This window comes from Pogona vitticeps, chromosome 3, assembly GCF_051106095.1.
Source record: "Pogona vitticeps strain Pit_001003342236 chromosome 3, PviZW2.1, whole genome shotgun sequence".
Lineage (NCBI taxonomy): Eukaryota > Metazoa > Chordata > Lepidosauria > Squamata > Agamidae > Pogona > Pogona vitticeps.
In genome coordinates this window covers 100198736-100216383 of record NC_135785.1, presented here as the reverse complement: position 1 = coordinate 100216383, position 17648 = coordinate 100198736, and positions in this window count along the sequence as shown.

Sequence of the window (17648 nt, the reverse complement as noted above, 5' to 3'; positions counted from 1 at the left end):
TCTCATATTTGCAAATGAAAACTGTATCTGACCCTAATCTTTCTTATCTGTCCTTGAAGATGCATTAGAAAGAAATAAAAGCCTACAGTTATTTCTGTTTAACCTCTTTGGGATTAAATGGCATCTTGGCGGGGAAAAAACTTTCAAGGTTCTATCAGATACATACTATTTCTTATTTTCTTCCTTGTGCACATGGCAATATATGCAAAAGCCAGGAATTTACATAATGGACAAAATAATTTCCTATCTATTCCCACCTTCATCTTTTCACAACAATATTCAGCATCAGTACAACACTGTGATTTTTCTTTCTTCTGTTCTCTGTTGTTATTACTAGATAGTTCCACAAACAAAAGCAAAAACTTTTCCTTGACTGATGAAAAACGGGGGGGGGGGGGGGGGGGGGAAGAGAGAAATGCCTCATCTCTTCCTGGATCCACAAACCACTTATGGCACCTTATATTTGTTGTGCCGCTCAAACAACCCTTCTCCAGGCAGTCAGAAATTCTAACGATGCAGTCCTTTCCTTGGTGAGGATTTCTTTATTCAGAGGTCACTAGATATATATATATATTGTTCAGTATGTATATAATATCTAGTGTTCAGAGATCACTGGAAATACATACATAATATTTCCATGTATTTGTAAGTAAATGAGCTGAGCTCTGATACAGACATACTGCTTAAACACTCTGATATAAAAATTCCACAGTTCCACATCAGGTAGCAAACGGATAACAAATAACAAAATACGTATATAGCAAAATAAAATAAAAAAAACCCAAATAAATAAAACAACTAAATATCTGGGAAAAGGTTCCCACTGCCTTCAGGATGCTTCCACAGCCCGCAGAATTGAAGAATTGTGCATGTGTTTTTTTTATTCCTCCTTGACCCAAAATTGCAATTCCTGTTTATTTCTTTCTGGAGGATACCCATGCTAGTTTCTTACAACAGAACCAGCAAAGAGCCTTGTGACATCTTAAAGACTGACAAGTTTTATTCAGACTAACCTTTTGTGGACTTCTCCCCACTTCTTTATTCATCTGAAAAAGTTGGTTAAAATCCATAAATACTTTTGCTAAAATAAAACTTGTCCATCTCTATGGTGCCCCCAAATTCTTTATTATTTTTAATTGCTTCTTTCTCATGTTGTGTTATCCTTGGCCCAGGAAACATGCTCACCTACCTTCTTCTTTGATCAATTTTTCATTTCATAGCCAAAACAAATCCAGTCTGCTATCAAGCAACAACCTTCTAATAGTGAGTTACCATTGAACATATATCTCTGAGGAAGTCATGTGGGAGGAAAAACAGCCTAATTACAGAGAATATGCATTCCTCTTAATGTCCAATTTGGCTCTAATACTGGCCCTTTATTGCTTTAAGGCCCACCAACAGTGATAGTTCTGTTCATACAGATCTAATAGCAAATGCTATAATAGCAGATGTTCAGGTACATTTTCATTGCAATGTGATTTAGTTCACTGCATACCTCTCTCTTGCAGCAGATGCAAGATAAAATCGCAGGCTGTGAGCTTACTGTCTTTGCTTACAAGTTTTATACATGGGGCCTCCAGTCTAGGCTAACTTAATGACTATATGGTCACATATTTTTTTCCTGTTTTCTTGATCTTCTTTTTAATTTTTTTAAATCAAGATTTCAGTCTTAACACTAGAACCCTGATCAGGTGGATTCTACCTAAATAGATTCCCCTGTTGCCTAAGGAAAAGATCTGGCGGAAGCTATGAGTACCCTTATGGTGCTTAGACATTGACCTACAGTCAGTTTATTAAGATTTTCTACACCGACATCAGCAAATCATATCTGAAGTTTCCTGCATATTTACAAGAACAGCTTGTGGGGTACAGAAATAGATGTGACTTCTCTTGTAACCATTTCTGAAAATATAATGAAATTCCAAGTACTGTATCTTTTTATGGGGCTCGGACCGAAAAGTATGCTGACACGATTCTATAGGTTCAAGAGCAGCAAAACCAAGATAGACAATGCACGACATATGAAGAAATCTAATTCAGATAGCAGTAGGCACCACAGAAATGTGCAGCACAATAGCTTTTCAGGATGAGTGAACAACACCTGAAACTGAATTAGAGACAGCAGTGCAAACTGTTATGGCGGATGTATTACATGTAAGATTAGAAAAAAAGCACTTACATTGGAAACATTAGAGATTGGGTAGATTATTTTGGATGGTAAGTCTGGCCTTCTTCCATGTCTAAATTGCTTTCTGTTATCTGCTCAGAAGTGTTTTGAACCACAGACTATAGCCATTGTTTTCAGTTTTGCTCTGTATTTTTATAGCCCCTAGTCGCCTTCTCTTTTCCAGGGTGATGGACTACAATGGGTACACAGTGTTCGTACTGAGATGAACAAGAGGAGGGGTGTCTCGCATGAACACTGGTTAATTATGTATGGCCAGCTGCTTTGGTGGACTGTGATACACATGTGCCAGAAAGAAGCTGGAGAAAGGAGTGAGTGAGGGAGAAAAATGCAGGTTTGCATGTTTTATTTTTTTGAACTGAAACTGAGGCCAAAGGCATTTTTGCTTGTTAGAAAAGCTAGCATTATATTTTTAACCCTTCTGAATATTTGGCAGTGTTATAAGAATCTTTAGACAGGATGAACCACAGCATACTCTAACTGCATTTGTCTTCATGTGTTCTTAAGAGAGGAGACTGGCATCAATATCTTATGTATATGTAAAGCTAGAAGGGAGTACAGCCTTTTTGCAAAGGAACACTTAACTCTATTGTTCCCTCAGGCAGAGAAAATTTTAAATGTACAAAACCTCTTTGAAAACAAACACACTTAAAAAAAAAAAAAGATAAGCCCTCAAGGTAGCAGAGTATGATAGGATGCAAACCATAAAAGTTCAGATAAAGCATAAGTATTTTTGTTTCAATAAATGATGGTTTATCCCCACTTCCCTGATTCTGTTGACTTCCAAGCACCCAGAAATGGCTTCCAAACTCCCAAGTACACTTGAAGTAGCCATTTTAAAGCGTGAAAGAACAAAAAACGTCCTCAGCCACTCAGTGCCTTGCATTAGAGAAATCTCATTTATTGACATCCTCACAGCAGATGGAAAATGCTCTTCCCTAACTGTGCTGTACTTTGAACAGCAGTAATTTCTCCATCGTTGCCTGGATAGCTTAGCAGTTTAACTATCTGGCTGCAGAGCCAGATGTTGGGAGTTTGATTCCCCTCTGTGTCTCCTGCAAGTAGAGCCGCCCTGCATGGCCTTAGGCAAGCCTCAAAGTCCCTAGGTGCCCCCAGAAGAAGGAAACAGCAAACCACTTCTGAGTACTTTTGACCTGGAGAACCCTTACAAGGGAAGCCATCACTCAGAACTGACTTGATGTCACATGATTATTCTCAATCTCCCCATCCAGCTCAAGAAAATGGCAGCTCAGAGCAGAAATTGGCAATTGCAAGGGTTTCTTGTTGTATTCCGTCTCAAAGAGGTTTTACAGAATAGTAAGAAAAAGTTTGTTACTAATAGTGCAAGTAGATGGCCAAATAATCCCAGACTGAATTGTTCTAGATCAGTGGATCCCAGCTTTGGGTAACCCAGGTGTTCTTGGACTACAGCTCCTAGAAAGAGAACGCTTCTTGCATGCTTGCCTAGGAAAAAGAAGGGAAACAAAGCTTTCCATTTCTTAAATTGTTGCTAACAAATCAGTGATGCTTTGAAAAGACTTTTTTAAAAAATCCCTCTCAAGGCATCAGTGATGTGCTGTGTCTGTTAGCAACAATTCATAAGAAACAGAAAGTTTCATTCCCTTACCTCTCCACAGGTGACTATTTAGGAAGCTTTCCCTTTCTCAAGTTCATCAAGTGGCTTCAGCAAAAAGACATCATCCATACCCCCCCCCGTCTCAACGGCACCTTCCCGCGACCACACCTGCAGAGATACTGTCCGGCTGTTATTCATTTTCCCTTGGAATCAGTTTTTGTGTGCTCCCCAAAGAGCTGGAAGAATCAGAGAAAAAGCACAGTGGAACAGTGATGTTAAAAATCACTGTACAACAGTGAACCAATACGTGCTGCTCCAGAACCAACTCCTCATGATGGGGACATTCAAAGGGGTAGTCATATTCGTCTGTGGCAACAAAAACAACAGATTTCTTTGGCACTTTGAAGGCTAGCAAATTTATTTAGCTTATATTTTCATGAATTGCAGTGTATTATAGTTCATAGCAATGGCATTACAGTTCAGGGCACTCCAATCTACAAAAGTGTATGCCACCTTTCGTCTTAAAGGTGCCACAGGACTCTTTGTTGTTTTCCCTAGCGTGAAAGAATCTTTCTGCCTACATGCTCTCTCCCTTCCCTTTCCCTTATATTTTCTCCTGTGTGCTGCAAATTTAATAGTCCTGGGGTTTCTGTTTTCATATCTTGACTTTTAAATAGAGTTTAAGTGCAGATTTCTCAGTGTGGAAGTAAGGAGAAATTGTGGTTTCATAAAGCACAAGCAAAAACAAAGATGCAGTGAGGTGAGATGAGAGGTGAGGAGTGTTTGGCAGGCTGGGGAGCACCTCCAGGCATTGTCTCCTTCACTTCTTGCCTCATGAGAGAGAGCAAGCTGGAGCCAGCCCTGCATCAATCACTCCTTCCCTACAGCCAGAGGCCCAGCTCACTTTGCCATGACACAAGCTTTTCGCTTTATGTTTCAGCAAAAGCTCTGGTGGAGTGATGAGGATTACGTGGCAGGAGGAAGGTGATGACGGGGCAGCTGGGGGTGTATTAAAACACAGAGAGATCTGAATATTTTCCAATAATGCAGTTCCTTTTTAAAGGCTAGGTGCCAGTGTTCTTAAGCTAAGGCACCTAGAGACAAAAAGAAAAGGAGACAGAGGAGGAAATTATGACTCAGCCCTTGTTTATTACTTGTTAAGGTTGTTTTCCTATAGTTTTACCTCCTGTGGATAGGACAGCTATGTTTTCGTTGTTTAGTCATTTAGTCGTGTCCAACTCTTCATGACCCCATGGACCAGAGCACGCCAGGCCCTCCTGTCTTCCACTGCCTCTCGGAGTTGGGTCAAATTCATGTTGGTTGCTTCAATGACACTGTCCAACCATCTTGTCCTCTGTCGTCCCCTTCTCCTCCTGCCTTCACACTTTCCCAACATCAGGGTCTTTTCCAGGGACTCTTCTCTTCTCATGAGATGGCCAAAGTACTGGAGCCTCAGCTTCAGGATCTGTCCTTCCAGTGAGTACTCAGGGTTGATTTCCTTTAGAACGGATAGGTTTGTTCCCCTTGCAGTCCAGGGGACTCTCAAGAGTCTCCTCCAGCACCACAATTCAAAAGCATCAATTATTCTGTGGTTAGCCGCCTTTATGGGCCAGCTCTCACTTCCATACATCACTACTGGAAAAACCATAGCTTTGACTATGCAAACTTTTGTCCGCACGGTGATTTCTCTGCTTTTTAAGATGCTAACGAGGTTTGTCATCACTTTCCTCCCAAGAAGTAGGCGTCTTTTAATTTTGTGGCTGCTGTCACCATCTGCAGTGATCACAAAGCCCAAGAAAGTGAAGTCTGTCACTGCCTCCATATCTTCCCCTTCTAAGAAGCTGCAAACAAGGGCATTTGCCCATTTCCTCCTCCTCTCTCTCTCCTGCCTCCTAGTTAAAGCAAATTTACCCTGGGAAACCTGATTTTCCAGGTAAGACTTCATAGCAGATCAGTTTGCATTTTTCTCACCGTATAGCAGTGCCCTTATAGTGACCCTAATTTAGTTTTCAAGTTAAAAGAGATATCAGAAGTGTGGTTTTACCATTTACACACACACACCCATGAGTTTCCATGGCTGAGTGAGGATCTGAATGCAGGTCTCCTGAGTCCTAGTCTGTCACTCTGCACACTATGATAAAAATGATTTGTTACTATTGAATCTCTTTGTTAGCATATGGTAGTGGATAAGGCTCTCTCCTCTGTCTCCTGCACTTTAAAAAACATTATCATAACAATTTGAAGTGGATTAGGCTGAGAAGTAATCCAAGGTCACCCCCTGAGAATCATGTCTGAGTGGGGATTTGAAGCCACTTCTCTACAGAACTCATTCAACACTTTTTCACAAGATTCATTCTTTCTTTCTTTCTTTCTTTCTTTCTTTCTTTCTTTCTTTCTTTCTTTCTTTCTTTCTTTCTTTCTTTCTTTCTTTCTTTCTTTCTTTCTTTCTTTCTTTCAATAAATAAGAAATACCCAATTACTTGATAAAGAGAGAGTAAAAGAACACTTGCCCTTTAAGACAAGGATGGGAAACATAAGCCTCTGGTGAGGGCTGTGGGAGTTGTGTGTGGTTTGGTTTTTTTTTTTCTTAATAGTCTACAAAAATGGCAAAGAACAATGGGGCCATGAGGCTGTCCTCGCTTTCAAACTGTAATCCACACAGGAGCGGGGGTGGGGTGGGTGAAGGGTGTAGTAGAGACTGCAATAGAAATTGCTCGGTTATCCAGATTAAGTAGTTTAGGCATAGCAAATGTGGAGCAACTACTAGATAATAATTTCATACATGTTTTTTAAAAATGATCTTTTAGAACAACTCTCTAAGACTGCCACCCCATTCACACTTACTCACAAATAAGCCCCACTGAATGCATTTCAGCTTCCTCTGAAATAGAAGTGTGCACAATGATGCTAGAACATTGCCTCAAGTGCAAAAAGCAGATTATTGATTTTACTAAAACAAAAACAAAAATGCTTTCAAAAACCGGTTTCTATTTCTCTCTAAGGATCACACTTGAAAAAGAGGATACCATTAGAAAGCTTTTTTCCAAGTGTAACACATGTGACCTCCACTGCACACAGTGCTGGAGTGCAAGTACTCATCCCAAGCATTGATTGCAGCAGGGATGATTTTAAGCAGACACTTATCTCATCGGGATCAATGGATCTTAGAAATGCTTAAGCTGGGAGGGACCATGTCCTAGATAAATAATTTGTATGGACAGTACAAAGAGGAAAATATATTTTTCTGACTACTGACAGAATGATCTAAATCTGTGCTATAAAGGTCATACAAACTGACATACAAATCCTTCCTGTTTTTTTGAATAAACAAATATTGCTGTAGCTTCCAGTATTATCCCATCTGGCATAGATAACACACTGATCTTGTGTGATGGTAATAATATTTACAATTTCGAGTACCGCCAGTGAGTTCAGACACATTTTACAACATACTTCAAATCATGTACATTTGCATTCATGTGATGCAGGACAGATATTCTGTGCCTACAGGTATTGTTGTCCCTGGGCTGTCAACATACACTGATAATTCTTCGCTTTCATTTCATCATTTTACAGTACAGTGTCCTCATATCACAGATTAGGTATTTAATTCCAAAGCTTGATGGAAGTCTAAACTCTTAATACAAGAGTTTCTAGCTTTACTGCCTGAAGGGTAAACATTTAGCATGCATTTTTCACTATATGGGCAAAGGAAAATGAATGCATCTTTCAATAAAGTAAATTGGCACCAGAGGACAGAGTGCTGTCCTCTGAAGATGCCAGCCACAGAGACTGGTGAAACGTTAGGAAGAACAACCTTCAGAACACAGCGAAAGAGCCTGAAAAACCCACAACAACCAATGCATCTTTTATTGATTTATCAGCAAGTTCCTTCCATTTTTGCACCCACTGTTCAGTACACATCGTGCCATCCTATATCACTTGGCATGTAAGATCACAAGATCCTGGAATCATCAAAGAGCAGGTTCAGTTTTTAATTTTCGTTCTTCTAACTCTACATTTATAGTTATCAGTTGTACCTAATTAATATATTCATAGGTGGTGGGGGCAAGGAAGGGCCAGCACCCAGTGGGAGGATGAGAGGCTCTCCCACCAAGCTACAGGCATCAGGTGTGGCTGGTCAAGAAGGAGAAGCCAGATCTGCCCAAATCAGCAACCACAGAAAGCCCTTTGCTGGTGCCTCCTAGTCCACCTGCAATAGGTTCTCTGGAAACAGGGCTGCCCATCACTGGGGATGCAGATCGGATGAGGCAGGTGTATAAGGGTATAAAGCTGGTGGACTTGCAGGGAAAAGGTCAGCCAGGGAGCAAATTTAAAAAAGAAGATGACTGGGCAGCCTACACTGATGCTTCCATTCATTGCCAGCTGCTTCCAAGCCCAAAGGCTCTTCCCTGTTCCCTACCTTTTTCAGAAGCAATACTGGAGGAAGAAGAGGTAGTTGTGACAACTGTGGAAGCAACTGAGTGCATTCCCAGTCCCTTGGACACTACCTGGCAAGTAATGGCTTCAGATAGGCATCTCAACATTAAGTGGAGTAGACTCAGGGCATTGTTATGGGAGGAAGATGGGAACTGCTCCTGATCTGGACTTGGTAGACAAGGAGTGTGAAACACAAGGAGGGTAGGCTCGTAGTGAAGCCCTTTGTGTTTTCTCTTGTGTGTTCTTTCTCCCCAGTAGAAAAAAATGCAAGCATCTGTGTGACGGACAGGTCAGGAACCGCTCCTGTCCATCACAATGGAACCCTGATTCAAGAGCCAATGGCTGTACAGAAAAGGTGGGGCTAGGGATATATAAGAGAATGGATGACAGTTAAAGAGCAGTTTGGAGTTAGAGTTTGAAGCAGGGAAGAAGTAGGGATGAGTTAGGGACTGGTGTTAGAGAAATGCAGTTTAGGCAGTTAGGACCAGTCTTGTGTTAGTGAAGAGTAATAGAGAGATAGGGAATGAGAAAAGAAATGAATAAATACCTTGATTGAAATGATTATAACTAAACAAATATAAATGTTACCAAAGCACAATCTACTGAATGAATAAAATGAGACCATCCATGATTTACTTTACATGATTTATTTGTGAACAGTTTAATAAACATTGTTTAATTGAATCACACGGATTGAAGAGTTGTATTTGATAGAGTGAGGAGAAATCCTCTGGTGGCAGCGGAAAGGGTTGAAATATAAATGTCACACCTGAAAGTGAACCTGGGTTGGATGGAAGAACACAATCTGTATTTTCTCTGCTCTGTAAGTCAGACTACAGCTTTACAAGGATACTCTTCTGAAGTGCTGTAACCCAGGTTTCTTCACCATGGTGTGAATAAACCCACAATTCAGGGGAAAGGAGTATAGCAGAGCTTGAAAAGGGTTACATTTTAAACTAAATCTTTCAGAATCCCCCACTAGCATGACTTATGGCGACACCGGCTGGAGGATTCTGGAAGTTGTAGTTGAAAAAAGTAATCCTTCCAAAGTTTGATCTAGCTTACCTTTCGCCTTGCTATCTAATTTTCTGGGCCAATAAATGCAACTAAAGAAAATCAAATTATTTCCATGCACAATAAGGCAATTATTTCCACCTTGCCTCACCATCAATTGCATCTGGAAAAGTGAGATGCAGAGAAGAAATATAGGTTCTGTTTCTGTACTGTGTGTACAATGCTCGGAGCTATTCCTGTTCTATGAGATGTTCCAACTTACAAAAGCATACATTTGAATTAACACAATGAGTTCTAAAATGCTGAAGGATGGGGGCCTGTATCCTATAAAACCAGACTGTATTTTGATACTCCCCAATGTGTCATATTCTTTATCTCCTATGTTACTTATATCTGGCTGATCAGTTCATAAAGTAAATTGGCAAATGCAACACGGAGCAGACATTTTAGCAGCCAAGTGATGTAGCTGTGGATGGCTGCCAAGAGACATCATCTGAAGGCAAGCTGCATAAAAACTGGAAAAACAACATCAAGATACTGGCACACCGAGATGTGTTGGTAGGAAATGAGTATCAGACAAGAACAGTACATTAAAACGAGGTTAGGATTTTGGGAAAAGCCCTAATTCTGAGAAATGGTCTGTAATGATGGGAATCAGAGAGGAGACAGCAAGGCAAACATTAGAATGAGTGCTGGTTGCAAAGACTGACTGCAGCTGCACTGTTTGTCATCATAACATCAGTGTGACAAAATTTGTCTTTATCACCATAGTATTAATGGAGAACTATTAGTCTGGGGGTTAAATCCAGTATCAACTTTTTGGAGAAGGCCCAGGGAAATTAGTGGAACTTGTTAGTTTTGACAAAGAAAGACCCTCATGCACATGTTCTGTTGTTTTCCTATCATATTTCTATCTCGGTGTTAATTGTCCTCCTATAAACAGCTTGTCATTTGGCACAGAATGAAACTTCTTTAAAAGAGAAGAACTGATAATATCCACCTCTCACACAGTTAGATTAGTACTTTTTAGGCATTAATATTTGGGTATACTCATCACAAGTGGCTGGATAGTTTAGTTTGTTGGATTACCTGGCTGTAGTGGCAAAGATAGTTTGATTCCCCATTGGGCTTTGTAAGAGAAGAGCCAGCCTGTGTCGCCTTGGGCAAGCTGTATATCCCTAGAGTGCCCCCAGAAGAAGAAAATGGTAAATCATTTCTGAGTATTCTACACTTCGAAAGGAAGTTTCAGAAAGGAAGTCAGAATCGACTTGATGGCATTTGATTAAAATATTAATACGCTTCACACATCCAGGCTTCCAAATCACTAGAGAGCCACACAAAAAGTAGAGATCTTCTATTCAGACTAACCAGTTCTATTTAGTTCTACTTTATGTTCAGAGTCTCCACAAACAGCAGAGACTTTACTGTTCTGAATTGCCACCAACCATTAATTCGGGATGAATAAACTAGAAACGGAAGAGGAATGGGCTAGAACACTCTCCCTCAATGTAGAATCGGTATACCCAAATATTATTTTTTTTATTATTTATTTATTTACAAGATTTTTTTAGCCGCACCATTACCAATGGCCTCTGAGTGCCCAATGCCCAAAAGGGATTAGATCTGAAACAGGATGCACAGATCTCAACAAAACTCTAGAATTTAGTTACATAGTGGTCAGCTTTGGAAAAATATACAGCTCCCAGAATCTTCTAGCCAATGTGGCTGGTAGCCACACTGGCTGGGCTTTTTAAGTAACTGGTAGCCATGCTGGCTGAGGGGTACCAGGAACTATAATTCAGAAAAGTACTCAAGTCTTCAAATAACCTCTGGTTTATGAATGTGGGTTATTGTGCTTCTTCTTCCCTGCCCTTCTCCAGCGGGCACCCACTCAGGCAGAGTCCTGGCTTCCCTAACCCACTGTCGCGACTGCCACCTCCTCCTACGTCACCACAAGAGATGACAGGTCACGATCCTTCACACACACATACACAACTTCGCTGCCACCAACCACACATAAACCTGACACTTCAGACTTAGTATGGATTTCAAAATAAAAATGATGATTTATTGAATACAAAACTAAAATGGAAATCACTGAGTAAAAGAATCACTTGTCACACTATATTTCTCAGACCTTAACCCTGCACAGTTCTTTGTTACTTAACACTCAATTACCTAACCTATATCTAACCCTGTCTACAGATCTTCTTTCAAGCCCTCTCTCAGCCCTCTATCTATCTCTCCCCCCTCCTCTTTGCACTTCACCCTTATATACAAAAACTCCACCCCTTTAAGACCCACCTCCTGCCCTGCCATAGGCCAGGAAACTCCAGCCTTAGCCAAGACAGGCAGGTGACGTCATGGCACACGTCACACCCACCTCTGTCTCTGAGTGCCTGCCAGAGGAGGCAGGGCTGGGAAGGGCCATACACCTGTTCAGACCAAAAAAAAAAAAAAAAACTCATTCAGAGATTCATGCCCATCACTACCCATGACTCAACAATTTATTGATGTATTTATTTTATTTATTTATAGGAAGCCAGGAAATGGCCTAATATTACTGCATAATATCACACCCATATTGCCAGCAGGAAAAGCAATGCCAAGCTTTACATAGCAAAGGGCAGCTTGAATGCTGACAACCTCAATTCCAGCTGTCAAGGTGGTCTAAGGGATACCCTCTTGTGCTCACTACCATTCACAAAGTGACACTAAGCAATAGAAAATCCCAGAAATTCACTCCTTTTTTCAGTCAGCCACTTCTCACCCAGACACAAAGCATTTGTCAAGGCTATATTCTCGAAGGCTTTGATGGCCAGGATCTGATGGTTGTTGTAGGTTTTTCAGGCTGTTTGGCCATGTTCTGGAGGTTTTTCTTCCTAACATTTTTCTTCCTGCAGGCCACAAAGACTGGCGAAACATTAGGAAGAAAAACCTCCAGAACACAGCCAAATACCCCAAAAAGCCTTCAATATGAATGATGGGGAGCACAAGAAGGTATCCTATAGACTATCTTGGCTGCTGGCATTGTATACCTAGTACATAGCCTATTCTAGTTATGCCTTACTATGCTAAGCAATAGGGTTTCAACCTGTGTGTATTTTTTTAGTATATCTGTATTTGTTAGGAAGCATGACCTGGTAGAGGTAAAATCCTCAGTCAAGATGACCTCCATCTTGGTGTAGTCCAAAAGTTATACAAGCTCTGCTAAGAATCTTATGCCCTGCTCCTATATAGTAAAGTTAAGCTATTTTCCAGTTATAAAAATCTATTCAGTTTGTATATCTGAAGGAAATCACACCTTATTTTCCCCTCAGTTTCCCTCAGTAATCCAACTCACTGAGCTGTCCAGCCACCTGTGGTGAGTCTACTGAAATACTGACGCCTATTTGTTCCCCACAATTTTTCCCCTTAGTGTGTCCATCATGAGCGATCCCTTTGGTATTCTTACAAATTTGCAGGGGAGTAAAATCTGATTGACTCTGTGTAATGAGAATACCGCCGGAAACCTCTATTTATTTATATTCACCAGCATTGTATGTGGCAGCTTTACGTGGTTCCCTCCTCATTTTATCCAGAAAAGAAAACTGTAACATAGATTTCACTAAGAGGTACTGAGTTGTCCAAGGACACCCAGGGGGGCTTTGTTTCCAGTATGCTAATAGCATCACTGCACGGGTGCTTTCAGATCCAGGGTTACTATATAAATGAGGCCAAGACTAAAACATATTACTAGTGTGTTTCTTTGAATCCCACAATTTCTGTACTTAATTTGCATAATATACAAGTAGGTAGTAATTTGCATATGAGGTTAATTGGCTTTGTATGCAGTACTATGCATATTAGGCTACCTGGATTTGGAGAACTAGAACACGCACCCCTGCTTATGTAGCTCTTTTCTTTATATAGCAGAGAGGAGCATACACACATTCACACTCACACACCATCAAAGAAGAGCCTGTGCTTTGTTGTAGGTTAATGGGATTACTTTGTGGTTTTCTGATAAGAAGAGGAGACAGACAGTACAACCAAGCTTTGGTGTGTTTTGAAAGGCTTGTCCTTGATTGTCTAAGGCTTCAAAGCTTTGGAGGCCTGTGAACAACTGGCATTCCGAAATATAATCTCACATGATATAGGACAGCTAGAGTAGGAATAACAATTGTTGAGCAGCAAGCTGTTGTAATACAGTGTGCCTGAAATGACTGCGGGGATCTTTGACAGGCAAGTATCTCATCCTCAGCATTCCTTCTTTAATTTGAGGATTTTATTACCTTATAGCAGGGGTTTTAAACTCAATTTACCTGGGGGCCGCTGGAGGCAGAGTCTGGGTGAGGCTGGGCCAATTCAGATTTTCCGCCAAGCGGAGCAAGAGCCCAAGGAGGCCACCCAGGAGTTTCCTTAGCCTGACTGGGGCTCTGAGGAGGAGGAGGAGGAGGAGGAGGAGGAGGAGGGGTGTGTGTGCGCACACATACACAGACACACATAGAGAGAGAGAGAGAGAGAGAGAGAGGTCCGGCAATCTTCCTCTAAGGGTCCCCCCTCAAAAAAAGGCACACTCAGCAGCAGCAGCACGACAGGCAGGCTGGCTGGCAGGTTGCAGTTCTGGATGGAGGGTGCAAGAGGAGCTGTCTTGGGAGACAGCCGGCGAGCGAGGTGAGGCTTTTTTTTAACTCTTGACAGCAGAGGACACGTGGGTGCTTTGGGGGGGGAGGCAAGGCGGGGGCCACAAACTATCATCCAGCAGGCCGCAAATGGCCCCGGGACCACATGTTTGAGACCCCTGCCTTATAGCTTCTTCTGCCGCTTAGACAGATCGATGGATTGGTTAGGTTAGAGCAGTGGTGGGATTCAGCAGGCCAACAAACGGTTCTGCAGAATCAATAATACATTAGCTACCGGTTCTGTAGAACTGGTGCGAACCTGCTGAATCCCACTACTGGCCAGGATCAGTGGTGGGATTCAGCAGGTCAACAAACGGTTCTGCAGAACCAATAATACATTAGCTACCGGTTCTGTAGAACTGGTGCGAACCTGCTGAATCCCACCACTGGGTTAGAGTGGTGTTAGAGAACTTTGTCCCTCCACAAGGCTCATCCTCACAACTCCCCACCTCCAATTTATTTTAATACAACTACTGTATACTACTGTGAGAACACACCAAATTTCATCTGATTTCAGAAGTTAAAAAGGGTTTGGACTAGTCAGCACTTGGAAAGTTGGTCAGCAGGTAATGCTAAGACGCTCTGAGTAGGGTTAGGAATCCTGCTGCCCGTATCCCTTGAGACCTGCTCTCAGCCTGAATTCACAGTAGTGGGCTAGAAGATGGAACAAGGCTAGGGCAGCTTCCTGACGGTCCCCACAGCTGAGACCATCTGTAAAATATTTCAGTGAGTTGGCAAGTTCCTGTGCAAATTATTGCCAGCCTCTTCTCTCCTGAGCCTGCAAGGACACAGAGAAGCAGGAAAATGTCCAGAATGGGCTTAATATGTGTACTCTGGGCAGAATTTTAGCTGCACAAAGCCCCTTTGAAAGATATTTTAAAGCATTAAAACTCATTAACAAAGTTGTCAAAATGGATGCTACAGAAAACGATACTGTGGAGAAACAAAATCAGTAGCACATTTTTTTACACCTGAAAACTAATTTAATGAGGTGCAATAAACCCAACTGACTCCATGTGTCTAATCTAGTGTCAGCTAGAAATTTGCCCATCATCCAGAAGTTCTGACTAATTATTGCTGTTGTTTAGTTGTTTAGTTGTGTCCGACTCTCGTGACCCCATGGACCAGAGCACACCAGGCCCTCCTGTCTTCCACTGCCTGCTGGATTTGGGTCAAATTCATGTTGGTAGCTCCGTCCTCTGTTGTCCCCTTCTCCTCTTGCCTTCACATTTTCCCAACATCAGGGTCTTTTCCAGGGAGTCTTCTCTTCTCATGAGATGGCCAAAGTATTGGAGCCCCAGCTTCAGGATCTGTCCTTCCAGTGAGCACTCAGGGATGATTTCCTTCAAAATAATTTCCTTCAAGACCTGACTTACAGCAATCATAATAGTGCTTTCAAAGTGATATATTTAAGGAGTGGTTTTATCTGTGACCCCACCCAGTGAGTTTCCATGGCAGAACAGGAGTTTGAACCCAGGTCTCCTAAATCCTAATCCAGCACTCTATCCATTATACAATATGTATAAAAATATTATTTTCTCTTTGGTCCTTCTTTTTGGTTTTGTATGCTGCCCCCCTTTTTTTAATGTAAAGGGGTGACCTTAGAACTGCCCCACCTTCTTCCATAAAAGTGGGTCTCCATTAAAGCAATTTGCTCACAAATCCTTAAGCATTAGAGACCTTTGTTCATATTAAGCCTTTCCTTTTTGCAGGTGTCCCTGTCTTAGTGGGTAAGCAGAGGGGGCAGTGAGCAAATGACTCAATTAGAGATTATTGTACTGGCTGAGCAAATCCACATTTTACAAGGCAATTCTAAAAATGGAGGCAGCCGAAACAAGTAAGTAGCAAATTCAGCACAGATGTAGAAGTCTTCTTTTGTGCCATGTCAAATTTAGGGAAATTCACACTTGTCAAAAAAAAAAAAAAACAGCTGTGACAATTGCTTTGTGTTTGGGTGAGAAGTAGTTAACTGATGAAAAAAATGAGTCAGCTTCTGGGATTTTCCGCTACTTGGTGTCACTTTGTGAATGGTCCTGAGCACAAGAGGGCATCCTGCATTAGTGTTCAAGGGGTCCAGTTAATACATAATATACAGTATATATGTCTTAGCCTAGCCATAGCCATCTTGCTGCTTTGCTGCATGATTAGGTTTCTGCTTACTAGACAAAAGCATAAAGGAGAGAGAGGCTACCTGCATTCCATTGCTTGTAAGTAACTGGTCTAATGAAGAGTTTGTCCTTGAACTGATAAGAGATTTTGGTGTCTAACATGGAACCCAGGAAGAATGAATTATGGCCTGTTGCCTAGGCACCTGTAGCCTTCCTTTCCCCCTCCTTCTCCACACCCTTTTGCCTCCCTCCTTTCAGGTTGATCTTATAAAATGTGTACTCTGTAATAAGGGGGCGTGCTTCTTCTCTGCATGTTTTCTGTGTGTGAAGTTTGCACCTATTTGCTTGCTTTCAGCTGAAAATAAATATCTATTGGATCTCTTTGTCTCTGGCTGATCGATTAATGTGTTAGAGACAGGCAAAACCCAAGAATTAGTCCTGGACCCTTCATTTATTAGTTTTGGTACCCTTTAGTGTTGTCAACATTCAGGCTGCCCTTTGCAATGTAAAGTTTGGCATCTTTTTTGCTGCTGGCAGCACGGGCACGGCATTGTGCAGTAATATCAGACCACTTCATGGCATTTTGAATCATGGATATGGAACCACAATAAACCCACATTCATAAACCAGAGGCTTTTAGAAGAATTATATATGGACAGTAAAACATGTGATAATCATTCACTTACTTGAACCATCTCAAGGGGATCCTCATCAGCTTTGCAAACTACTCTTGCTGCAAATTACTGTTCTCAATTGTTTTTTAGGAAGCAGAGATTAAAGCAAGCTCCCGGTATCATTAAAGAGTGACATTTCATACAAAAGCCTTGGCCACAGCCAGACAGGTTGATGCCCCTTCTCCCACCCCCCACCCACTTGTCATCCAGAGCTTGGAAGCTTCTTCTTCTTTCTCTTTTTACTACAATTCCCAGAATCCCCTCACTAGCATTGCCATGATGGTTGGGGGATCCTGAGAGCTGTAGTTTATGGAAATAATTTTTCTAAGTTCTGATTTGGTATCTATATTCAGCCTTACTTCGAAGAGCTTTCATGGTGGGAAAGAAAAACAGCATTAAAAACGAGCAGCCTCTTCACTGCTGCCACTTTGAGCTCACAGAATGGCCTCTCAGAATACATGCAGCCCTATTGCCTCCCATGAACGGGACTGATGTTTGCGCAGGTACTCTACAACACCCATGTGACTTAGCAGCCTTGGGAATGGCACCCCCATACCAGGTAACAATACCTTGACCACACTTTGTGATGTCACTTTTTGTCAACTTTGTAAAGTCTCCAGCAGAGACTTTAGGTAGAGTCATCATGTCCTCAACAGAGGAAAGCAGCTTGGCAACAACTCCTGAAAACCAGAAAGTGGAAAAGACAGAAGACCTTTCCTCCAACAAAACAACTGGGGTGAGGAAGTCAAATCTATTTCACTGGACTGAGTAGGATGCTTCTGACATAGAGGTGGTTGAGGGAAGTTTTCTTCCAAGTACTCCTTTTAAAAATCTGCTTGTATGTTTCCTGAAACATCCTATTGGGCATCCTAAAATATACCTTTGTTTTTTGGATCCTAAAGGGCTGCTTTAACAGCCTGATTTCATTGCAGATGTACCAAAAACATCTGCAATGAAGTGGTAACTTCTAAAAACCAAAAAGTGCAA